Here is an 11,439-nt window from a genome sequence, read left to right as displayed (position 1 = left end):
TCATTTCTTTAAATCAAACTTTGTATTTTATTAGAGGGGAAGGGAACTTCTCTTTTTACATTATGTCTAAAGAAGTTGGCTATATTTAGCTGAGATCATGGATGTATTAACTCCAATGTTCTTGTTCCCTTTCACTTTTCTATGAGGTTTTACCAAGTAAGAGTGTATAGGCAGAGATGAATAACATAGAAACCAAGGAAAAAACATTTCTAAGCAGGTAGAATTTGTCAAACTGAGAAATATTGCTGAAGACACTGGGATGTATAATCTTAAAGCGAATTGCTTGAATCCAAAATATGGGCATAGTGCTCAATGCCCATGTACTTATTTCCTTTGTTTCCAGCCCTCTTTTCTTTCTCCAGAGTGTCCAAGCTACAGAGAACTGGAAATCTAACAAGTGTCTCAGAATTCTTCCTCCTGGGCCTCTCAGATGATCCAGAACTGCAGCCTTTGCTCTGTGTCCTGTTTCTGTCCATGTACCTGGTCACCGTGCTGGGGAATCTACTCATCATTCTGGCCATCACCACTGACCCCCACCTCCGACCCCCACCTCCACACCCCCATGTACTTCTTCCTCACCAACCTGTCTTTGGCTGACATCAGTTTCATCTCCACGACCGTCCCCAGGATGATTGTGGACATCCAAACTCACAGCAGAGTCATTTCCTATGAAGGCTGCCTGACACAGATGTCTATTTTTATCCTTTTTGGGTGTATGGATAGTATGCTTCTGTCTGTGATGGCTTATGACAGGTTTGTGGCCATTTGTCACCCACTGCACTATACAATCATCATGAACCCACGCACCTGTTGCATCTTCATTTTGGTGTCTTTTTTTGTTAGCCTTTTGGACTCCCAGGTGCATAATGTGATTGTGTTACAACTTACCTGCTTCAAGGATGTAGAAATTTCTAGTTTCTTCTGTGACCCTTCTCAGCTGCTCAACCTTGGCTGTTCTGATACTTTCATGAATAATATAGTCGGCTATATTATCGTTGCCATCTCTGGTTTTCTCCCTACCTCAGGAATCTTTTTCTCTTACTATAAAATTCTTGTCTCCATTCTGAAAGTCCCCTCTTCAAGTGGGATTTATAAAGCCTTTGCCACCTGTGGCTCTCACCTGACAGTGGTTTGCTTGTTTTATGGAACAGCCCTGGGGGTATATCTCAGCTCAGCCATCTCCGTTTCTCCAAGGAAGGATGTAGCAGCCTCAGTGGTGTACACTGTGGTCACTCCCATGCTAAACCCCTTCATCTATAGTCTGAGGAACAAAGACATCAAAAAGGTCATGTAGAGGTTCCTCAGCAGAAGAATCTCAGCTTAGGACCTGGCCACCCATTTGAGTGTCGGCTAGAAAATGTAGCAAAACAAAACCTGGAGATTTAAAATTCTACCATTCTTATGTTATCAGTTTTGCAACTCTTATGATCTTCATGTCTTTCTTTGCTTTCCACCTGAATATTGTTTGTGTTTCTGGTTTAACATGACGGTGGGAGATCGAGGATCCTTTGTGTGTCATAATCACTTCTTACCTGAATTTCTTTATTTCTATGGAGATTCTATAATTTATCTTGGTGGCACAAACGTCCTCGAAGAATGAATACTTTCCTTTCAAAATATTGAAAATTTATGAGTTTTGCACAGCTGTTATGTCATTTCCATAGTAAATTCTGTATCTATGTTTTAAATCTGCACATGCAGTTATGGGTGAGGAGGTTATGTCACTGCTTCTCAACTTAGGCTTTTATTGAAAATATCTGGGAAGATTAAAAATATTGACCTTGTGTTGCACCACCAGACACTCTAACTGTACTTGGTTGTGGCCTAAATATGAGGATTTTTAAAGCACTTAGGTGGTTCTAGTGTGTGGCCAAGATTGAGACTACCAATATAACTCAGGATTTTCCTCAAAATTGACCTTTATACTTTGGGTTCTAACTGCTCATGGACAAATGCTGAAGATCCAAAAGAGATCAGAGGTCAATGGGTGGAAGATATGAAGATTCTGCTGTAGTAACAAGCAATGCATTTCCCCCGTTATTTCCAATAATCTTCACATAATGTATCTACATATATGCATGGACTTTGCTCTGGGGTGGGATGCTCAGAATCACTGTTCTATGTTGCATCTTGGGTTGATCTTACATACTTTCAACATGATCTGTAAACATCTCTTTGCCCTAAATGCTCAGGTGATCCCTTTAAACCCCTCAAGCCCTTGGTAGAGTAGCTTCTTCCTTCATTTATGATGGATATGTTACTTCTTTTTCTTTCTTTCTTTCTTTTTTTTTTTACCTTTCAGTCCTTCAATGACTATTTAACTAACTCTCTATGTTGAAGCTTTTCACTAAAATGATTAACTACATTATTCCTGGCTGACTGCCACTCAGCCATAAAAAGTAGTGAAATAATGCCATTTGCAGCAACCTGAATGCACCTAGAGATTGTCATACTGCATGAGGTATGTCAGAGAAAAACAAATATCATATGATATCACTTATATGTGGGATCTATAAAAGGGTACAAATGAACTTATCTACAAAGCAGAAATAGTGTTACAGATGTAGAAAACAAATTTATGCTTATCAGTGAGTAAGGGGGTAGTAAGGGATAAATTGGAAGGTTGGAACTGACATATAAACACAACTATATCCAAATAGATAACTGTTAATAACCTACTGCATAGCAAAAGGAATTCTACTCAATACACTGTAGTGAACTATGTAGAAAACATTCTGAAAAAGAATGGATATGTGTATAATTAATTCACTGTAGTGTACACCTGAAACTAACACAACATTGTAAATCAACTCTACTCCAATAAAAAAGTTTTTGAAAAAACACTAATTGGTTTTTCTTTACTTGACTGTCTCTTGACTGATACGATAGCACTGGGTATAAATGTTTGCTGTTATGTATCTTCTTGCAATTGGAAGATGCAAAATGTGCCCAGAAAAGACAGGTGGAAGTCGAGGGTATGTCTTAGTTTTGGGTACGCAGTGGAGAATAGGTGGTAACATATTCCAATTGCTATGTGACTCCAATGATGCCTGAAGTACATTGAGTCACCCAAGTCTTCATAATAAGTTTACCTTCTTCCAAGGGAGGAGTTTTCCTTTTACTAGAAACAGCCTGGTTAGGACTTCACTTGATTACCATGCCTTCCTGTTCTCTGTCTCAATAATTACATCTTAGGTCACCTATTGAGTTCTGTAAGACAAATCAATCAGTTCAGTCACTCAATAGTGTCTGACTCTTTGTGACATGATGGGCTGCAGCACAGTAGGCTTCCCAGTCCATCACCAACTACTGGAGCTTGCTCAAACTCAAGTCCATCGAGTTGGTGATGCCATCCAACCATCTCATCCTCTGTCATCCCCATTCCTCCTGCCTTCAGTCTTTCCCAGCCTCAGGATCTTTTCCAATGAGTCAGTCCTTCACATCAGGTGGTCAAAGTATTGGAGCTTCAGCTTCAGCACCAGTCCTTCCAATGAATACTCAGGACTGATTGCCTTTAGGATGGACTGGCTTGATCTCAGCATTCCAAAGGACTCTCAAGAGTTATCTCCAACACCATAATTTGAAAGCATCAGTTCTTCAGTGTTCAGCTTTCTTTATGGTTCAACTCTCACATCTGTACATGACTATTGGAAAAAGCATAACTTTGACTATATGGACCTTCATTGGCAAAGTAATGTCTCTGCTTTTTAGTATGCTGTCTAGGTTTGTCACAGCTTTTTTTTTCCAAGGAACAAGAGTCTTTTAATTTCATGACTTCAGTCACCATCTGCAGTGATTTTGGAGCCCAGGAAAATAAGGTCTGTCACTGTTTCCTTGTTCCCCCATCTATCTGACATGAAGTGATGAGACCAGATGCCATGATCTTAATTTCCTGAATGTTGATCTTTAAGCCAGCTTTTTCACTCTCCTCTTTCACTTTCATCCAGAGGCTCTTTAGTTCCTCTTCACTTTCTGCCAAAAGGATGGTGTCATCTGCATATCTGAGGTTATCGATATTTCTCCTGGTAGGTTTGATTTCAGCTTGTGATTCATCCAGCCTGGCATTTTGCATAATGTACTCTGCATATAAATTAAATAAACAGGGTAACAATATACAGCCTTGATGTCCTCCTTTCCCACTTGATTACCATGCCTCTGTCAGAATATTTACATTTTAGGGCTCCTATTGCTTTCTGCAAGATAAGTATCCATCACAAATTGAGATGTCACATATTGTTTTTGTGGCAGTAATCTTGGCTAACTGAAAGCTGTGCAGAACTACTTTAGTTACTTTCCATTTCACCACTTAAGAAAATCACCAACCAACTCTACTGATGAGAGACTTTGATGATAAAAGAAAGAATATACTTGAAAAAAGATACATTTTTACTAGTTTAGGGAAAGGAATATCACCCCCCAAAAGTTACTAAAGTCACTAAAATACTATATCTGCATATCCATTTAAGTTAACCTAAGTGATGTTTTTCCAGTGGTCATGTATGGATGTGACAGTTGGACTGTGAAGAAAGCTGAGCGCTGAAAAATTGATGCTTTTGAACTGTGGTGTTGGAGAAGACTCTTGAGAGTCCCTTGGACTACAAGGAGAGCCAATCAGTCCATCCTAAAGGAAATCAGTCCTGGGTGTTCAATGGAAGGACTGATGCTGAAGCTGAAACTCCAATACTTTGGCCACCTCATGAGAAGAGTTGACTCATTGGAAAAGACCCTGATGCTGGGAGGGATCGGGGGCAGGAGGAGAGGGGGACAGCAGAGGATGAGATGGCTGGATGGCATCACCGACTCGATGGACATGAGTTTGAGTAAACTCCGGGAGTTGGTGATGGACAGAGGCCTGGCGTGCTGCGATTCATGGAGTCGCAAAGAGTCGGACACAACTGAGCGACTGAACCGAACTGAATTGAACTGAAGTAACAGTCAAAGAATCTTGAAAGAAGCCAAAGTAATGCTACTTTATGTGTGTGTGTGTGTGTGTTTGTGTGTGAGTGTGTGTGTATGGTTCTGTGGTTTAATTTTCTGTTTATGTTCTATTAAACTTCTATCACTTGGTTTCTTTGTAGATCGTGTTAAATTCTCATAGCAAATGAATATAAGGCATTTTAAATCCATAAATATTATGAGAAAGTATACACTTGAATAGTAATCCTAGGTGTTCTACAGTATTCATGGAATGATTTTCTGCAAAGTTCACAATTGATAATATGTCAGAAAATACATTCTGATTGTATGAGTTTAATATATTACATTCCACAGAGAAGAGAAATCCTATATTCCATGTCTTTCACTGTCTGACTTATTTCACTTAGCATAATGACCTAACAGAAACAGAAGAAATTAAGAAGAGCTGGCAAGAATACATAGAAGAATTGTGTAAAAAAAAGTTCTTAATGACCCGGATAGCCATAATGGTGTGGTCACTCACCTAGAGCCAGACATCCTGTAGTGTGAAGTCAAATGGGCCTTAGGAAATAATATGATAAACAAAGTTCGTGGAACTGATGGAATTCCAGCTGAGTTATTTCAAATCCTAAAAGATGACACTGTTAAAATGCTACACTCTATGTGCCAACAAATTTGGAAAACTCAGCAATGGCCACAGGACTGGAAAATGTCAGTTTTCATTCCAGTTGCAAAGAAGGGAAATGCCAAAGGATGTTCAAACCTCTGCACAATTGTGTTCATTTCACATGCTAGTAAAGTAATGCTCAAAATCCTTCAAGCTAGGCTTCAACAGTGTGTGAACTGAGAACTTCCAGATGGACAAGCTGGAGTTAGAAAAGGCAGAGGAACCAGAGATCAAGTAGTCAACACCCATTATAGAAAAAGCAAAGGAATTCCAGAAAACTATCTACTTCTGCTTCATTGACTACACTAAAGCCTTTGACTCCATGGATCACAACAAACTGCTGAAAGTTATTAAAGTGATGGAAATGTCAGACCACCTTACCCATCTCTTGAGAAAGCTGAATGCAGGACAAGAAGCAATAGTTAGAACTGGACATGAAGCAATGGACTGTTTCAAAATTGGGAAAGGAGTATATCAAGGTTGTAGATTGTCACCGTGCTTATTTAACTTATATGCACTGTGAACATCATGCGAAATGTCAGGTTTGTTGACTCACAAGTTGGAAACAAGATTGCCTGGAGAAATATCAGCAACCTCAGATGTGACAACAACCTGACACCACCCTAAATGCAGAAAGCAAAGAGCCTCTTGATGAAGGTGAAAGAACAGGAAAGTGAAAAAGCTTGCTTAAAACAAAACATGAAAAAATTAACATCATGGCATCTGGTCCCATCACTTCATGGCAAATAAATGGGGAAATAATGGAAACAGTGACAGATTTTCTTTTCTTGGGCCTTAAAATCACTCCCTACAGTGACTGCAGTTATGAGATTAGAAGATACTTGTTTCTTGGAAGGAAAGCTATGACAAACAGGTAGTATATTGAAAAACAGAGACATCACTTTGCCAACAAATTTCCATATAGTCAAAGCTAGGGTTTTTCCAGTAGTCATGTATGGATGTGAGAGTTGGACTGTAAAAGAAGACTGAGCACTGAAAAATTGATGCTTTCAAACTGTGGTGTTGGAGAAGACTCTTGAGAGTCCTTTGGACACCAAGGAGATCAAACCAGTCAATCTTAAAGGAAATTAAACCTGAATATTCATTGGAAGGACTAACAGTGAAGCTGAAGCTTCAATACTTTGGCCACCTGATGTGAAGAGTTGACTCATTAGAAAGCACCTTGATACTGGGAAAGATTGAAGGCAGCAGAAGGGAATGACAGAGGATGAGATGGTTAGATGTCATCACCAAGTCAATGGACATGAGTTTGAGCAAGCTCCAGGAGATGGTAAAACACAAGGAAGCCTGGTGTGTTGTAGTCCACGGGGTCACAAAGAGTTGAACATGACTGGGCGACTGAACAACACCACCACCTGGAAAGCCCATAATCAAATCTACTGAGTTGCTATTTGGTCATCATGATAGTGGGCATTGGGAATTGGGAAAAGAACATGACATATATCATATTTTATGGTACAAACATAACTACCTTGGTTTCCTTGTCTCATGTCCTATAAATTCGTCCTTGTCTTGGACCCTAGAATCTTATTCCTAGATCTCAGTATGAAAGCATTTCAGTTTAGTGATACATTTTTGCCGTGAACTAAATATTTAAATGCTACAACACCCAGTAACTTCCTCTCATATCCACCTGTGCATATCTGCTATGCGATTTCCCCTAAAAATATCCTCTGTCACTTATTTATACACAGTTGCATAACATTCTTTCCTCCATATCCAATCTGATATGGTTTAAGTTAAAGTTTTTTTCATGTCACTTAAGGACAAACCAGCCTCTGCATTCCTCAGGAGAGCACTCTCTGTCAGGAAGATTGCATGGACAGGATTGAGAAGATTACATCCCAACACTATCCACGTACATCCCACTTTATCCAACAGCAAAAATGGGTAAGCCAAATCCATATTTTATTAAAATCCTCAAGAGCTGAGACCACAAAGAAACCAAGGGAAAATATATCCAGGTTTGATTGAATTCCATTTGAATTACCAGAAATCAGGAAAGTGTGGAATGTAACATGTGGACATTTGTTACATCGCTTCATGGAACAGCTGCAGGTTGTGCCGACGCTGATGGAGGGGCTCTCCTAGTGTATCAGAAACCAGGGGTCTACTTGAGACTGAATGACCTGAGGTTGTAGAAATACCCAGGGGAGAGGAAGGTCTACCCATTTCTAGTTTGTTTCCAGGGAATTTTTGTTGAGATCATATTGGTGCAGTGAATCTGGGAATATACTGAAAAGCAGATGGGCAAGACTTGATCTTGGAAGGGTTTGGTGCACAAAGTCCATAAGGATGAGGCCTGTGTGGTGGACAGGATCTGAGATGCTCTCACTTATCCCACCTCTTGGTTTTCATTCCATTGTATGTTTCCTCCCATCAACTGTGAACTAAAGTAAGGAGATGAAAGCATATTATCTTTACCGACAATTATTAACTCTGCAAAAGGAAAGTGCATCACATCATTGGCTAGACTGCTTGCTATATAGATTTCATAATTGATACAATGGATTTCAACATATCAAACCCACACATTGAATAGATAAAATTGAGGGAAAAATGTCTGACATTATGTTAAGATCCTGCAAGTTGGAGGTAAGAAGCAAGAGTACATGGAGTTTCCTCCTGAGATGAAGAAGGACCCAGACCCTTCCCAGGACTACCCTTGATCTTAGCCAAAAGGCTGAGAAGTGATTCACTTTTCTCCTTTTCCTGTTTTGTTAATGTTAACAAGTCACCAGAGAGTGGGACAACATGGACCAACTGGCTAATGATGAGCTTTGGGCATTGAGCCCTAAGGTCATACCTTTGTCAATAATTGGTCAGTGTCTCTAGCTTGTTATGTTGCCAGTTCTAATATTGTGAGTCCACACCTGTTTCTCCATCCTTTGTAAGAACCTGCATTAGAAGGTCCAACCTGAGTGTATCTTCCTTCTCATCCTGCAGAGGGACCCTGATAATTCATCACACACCAGGCAGGAGAGGGGCAGTGAATCTGTGCTCCTTAGTCATGTTCCAGCAGAGATGCATCCCAGCCCAGTAAGTCCTGAGGGAGACAGTGATTGATGAATGGAAGGGATTTGGGGAGCATGATTTTAAGCACAACATGGCAAACATGACAGTGGGATAGACAGATGGGATTTCAGATTAGAGTCCTATGACACTTATGTTCTGGTATGTGAGAACTCTGATTCAGAGTTCTGCTTTCACCATCACTAGTGTGCTTCCCACCAGAACAGCAAATAGGTCTCTGTAAACTTTCCCACTTCCCCACCCTGGTGGCTCAGAGGTCTGCCTGCAATGTGGGAAACCCAGGTTCGATCCCTGGGGAGGAACATCCCCTGGGGAAGGAAATGGCAATCCAGGACTCTTGCCTGGAAAATCCCATGGATGGAGAAGCCTGGTAGGCTACAGTCCATGGGGTTGCAAAGAGTTGGACACAACCCAGCGACTTCATTTTCACTTTCACTTTCAAACTTCCTCATGAGCACATCAAATAACTCTGCAAGTGCTGAGGAAGATGGTGAGGAGGATGACATTAACCATAATATCAGGTACTGTTACTTAAGACTTCATAAGTGTCAGACTCTGAGGTATATGTTTTATGTTTCTTTTTTTATGCATCTACACCAAATTATGGTCTTTCCAAGTGGTGCTAGAGGTAAAGAACCTGCCTGCTAATGCAGGAGACATGAGAGACTTGGATTTGATCACTGGGTAGGAAACACCCCCTGAAGGAGGTCATGGCAACCCACTCCAGTATTTTAGCCTGGAGAATTCCATGGACAGAGGATCCTGGCTACAACCCATGGGGTCACAAAGAGTCGGATTCGACTGAAGTGACTTAGCACAAAGGCATGCACAAAATTATAACTGCCTACATTATTATTAATAAGAGAAAAGAAGCACAACATTTTATGTCATATGTATCAGGTCATGAGTTAGAAAGTGCTAAAGCCAAGTTGAAGCCAGTCATTCTGGAGAGAATGACTCAAGACACAGGGAATCTGAGCAGTCTCCCTCTTGCCACCCAGTCAGTTAGTCACTTCCCTGTGAGTCTGGGCAGAAACTCCCTGCTCACTGTGCCCTTCCCCTTGCAGCATTCTGGAGGACACATTGGAGGTTACTAGGTAGCACTTGCTGCATCAACTATAGGAAGGAGGTCTGAAATCACAGACAAAAGTCATAGAAATATTTGGCACCTCATACTTCATGGTGGGCTTTCCTGGTGGCTCAGACAGTAAAGATTCACCCTGCAGTGAGGGGGACCTGGGTTTGATCCCTGGACAGGGAAGATCCCGTGGAAGAGGAGATGGTGATCCACTCCAATGTTCTTGCCGGGAGAATCCACAGGACAGAGGAGCCTGGTGGGCTACAGTCCGTGGGGTTGCAAAGAGGCAGACATGACTGAGTGATTAAGCGCAGCACAGCACTTCAGCATGGATCTCTGTTGACTCTGTTCCTGGGTTTCAGGTCACCTGCCCACTTTCTCCTCTGTGCTTAAAATCAGTTTCCTCAATCATGAAAGGAGACACAGAATCAGAGTCCTGTGGTCCGTTCCCACTCAGAAAAAATGAAAACAGTTCAAAATAATGTATACCAGATGTATGTGTTGTTAAATCTCTCTACTTCTGCCAAACAATTCCAGGAAGTTTGAAGAGAGTGAGGTTTAGGGTATGGGACTCAGAGAAGAAAAACTTAATTTTGAATCCTCTATGCTGCACTTATTCTCAGTATATTATGGGAGATTTTTTAGAATCTGTGAGATTTAGCAGTGTCAAGTGCGCTGATTGTTCACAGACAGAAACCCACTGAAGTTGGACTAAAATAATAATAGTGCTTTGTGTAATAATTGTATGATGGACATACAAGAAGGGCAAAATATGTTTTTGATTTTTTTTTTTTTACTAATAATGACTATGCTAATTTTCATATTATCAAATTTAAATATCTGTTGATCTGATGCCCTGATCCCTGACAGAGCGTTTTGTTTTTGTTTACACAAGTACATTCTTCATAAATGAAGAGAAATGACTGGGACTCATTAATTTTTGATTCCCCATAGACTCTATCTTGTTGACACAGAGACAGCAACAAGAATAAAATAAATCCAGTTAAATTTTGTTTAAAGCCTTCCATTTTTCATAGAAACAAAGTGTGCACACAAGTTCATGACACTGGTGTATCATGAGAGGGAGGTGTTTGCAGAGAGATGGATTTGAGCTGAGACATCAAGAGAAGTTAAATTTTCCTGTCAATCAGTCCTGATAGAGGGGTTGTAATTCTTCTAATTCTGCTTTTTATGGGCAATTCAAGTTCTTTATTTTTGCGTTCAAATTATGACTTAATAGTGAAAAAAAAGATTAGAATAATGCAAACACATCTGGACAGTTTCCTTATCTATGAAATTTTGATAGTATTTGAACCTACTGAATAGGGCTATTGCAAGACAGTTTTTTTAAAAACCATTAATATTGCTTAAACAAGTGGTTTTGCGTTCCAGTTGATTGATTATTTACATGTGCTTACTTTAAAAATACTCACTTACTCCAGCCTCAACCTCAAATCAGGACTGATTGACAGGAAAATTTGTTACCTTGACAAAAGAAGGCTAGGTCCTGACTTGGGAGTGGGACCTTCCCTTGTGTTAACCTCCTCAACAGTAAATAAGAGGGTTTATGATCAGGAGAACAAGACCATTGGGTATAAGGTGCTCAACATTAGGTAACATTAGGACATGCAAGACCAAATGTAAATCAAATATCACCTCACATCTGTTAGGATGGCTATTATATACAAAAAGACAACAAATATTGGGTAGGATGTGGAGTTTA

The 11,439-nt window shown here is 40.2% G+C and overlaps 1 pseudogene; it reads left to right on the top strand.

Annotated features, from left to right (window-relative positions):
• The first annotated feature begins 312 nt into the window (after positions 1-312).
• LOC136156320 (olfactory receptor 7E24-like) lies at positions 313-1,294 on the top strand (annotated as a pseudogene).
• The last annotated feature ends 10,145 nt before the right edge of the window (positions 1,295-11,439 follow it).

The sequence above is a fragment of the Muntiacus reevesi genome, chromosome 1 (genome assembly GCF_963930625.1).
Source record: "Muntiacus reevesi chromosome 1, mMunRee1.1, whole genome shotgun sequence".
NCBI classification, from domain to species: Eukaryota; Metazoa; Chordata; class Mammalia; order Artiodactyla; family Cervidae; genus Muntiacus; species Muntiacus reevesi.
The sequence above is the reverse complement of the archived record's forward strand: the minus strand, read 5'-3'. Positions and strand labels throughout refer to the sequence as shown.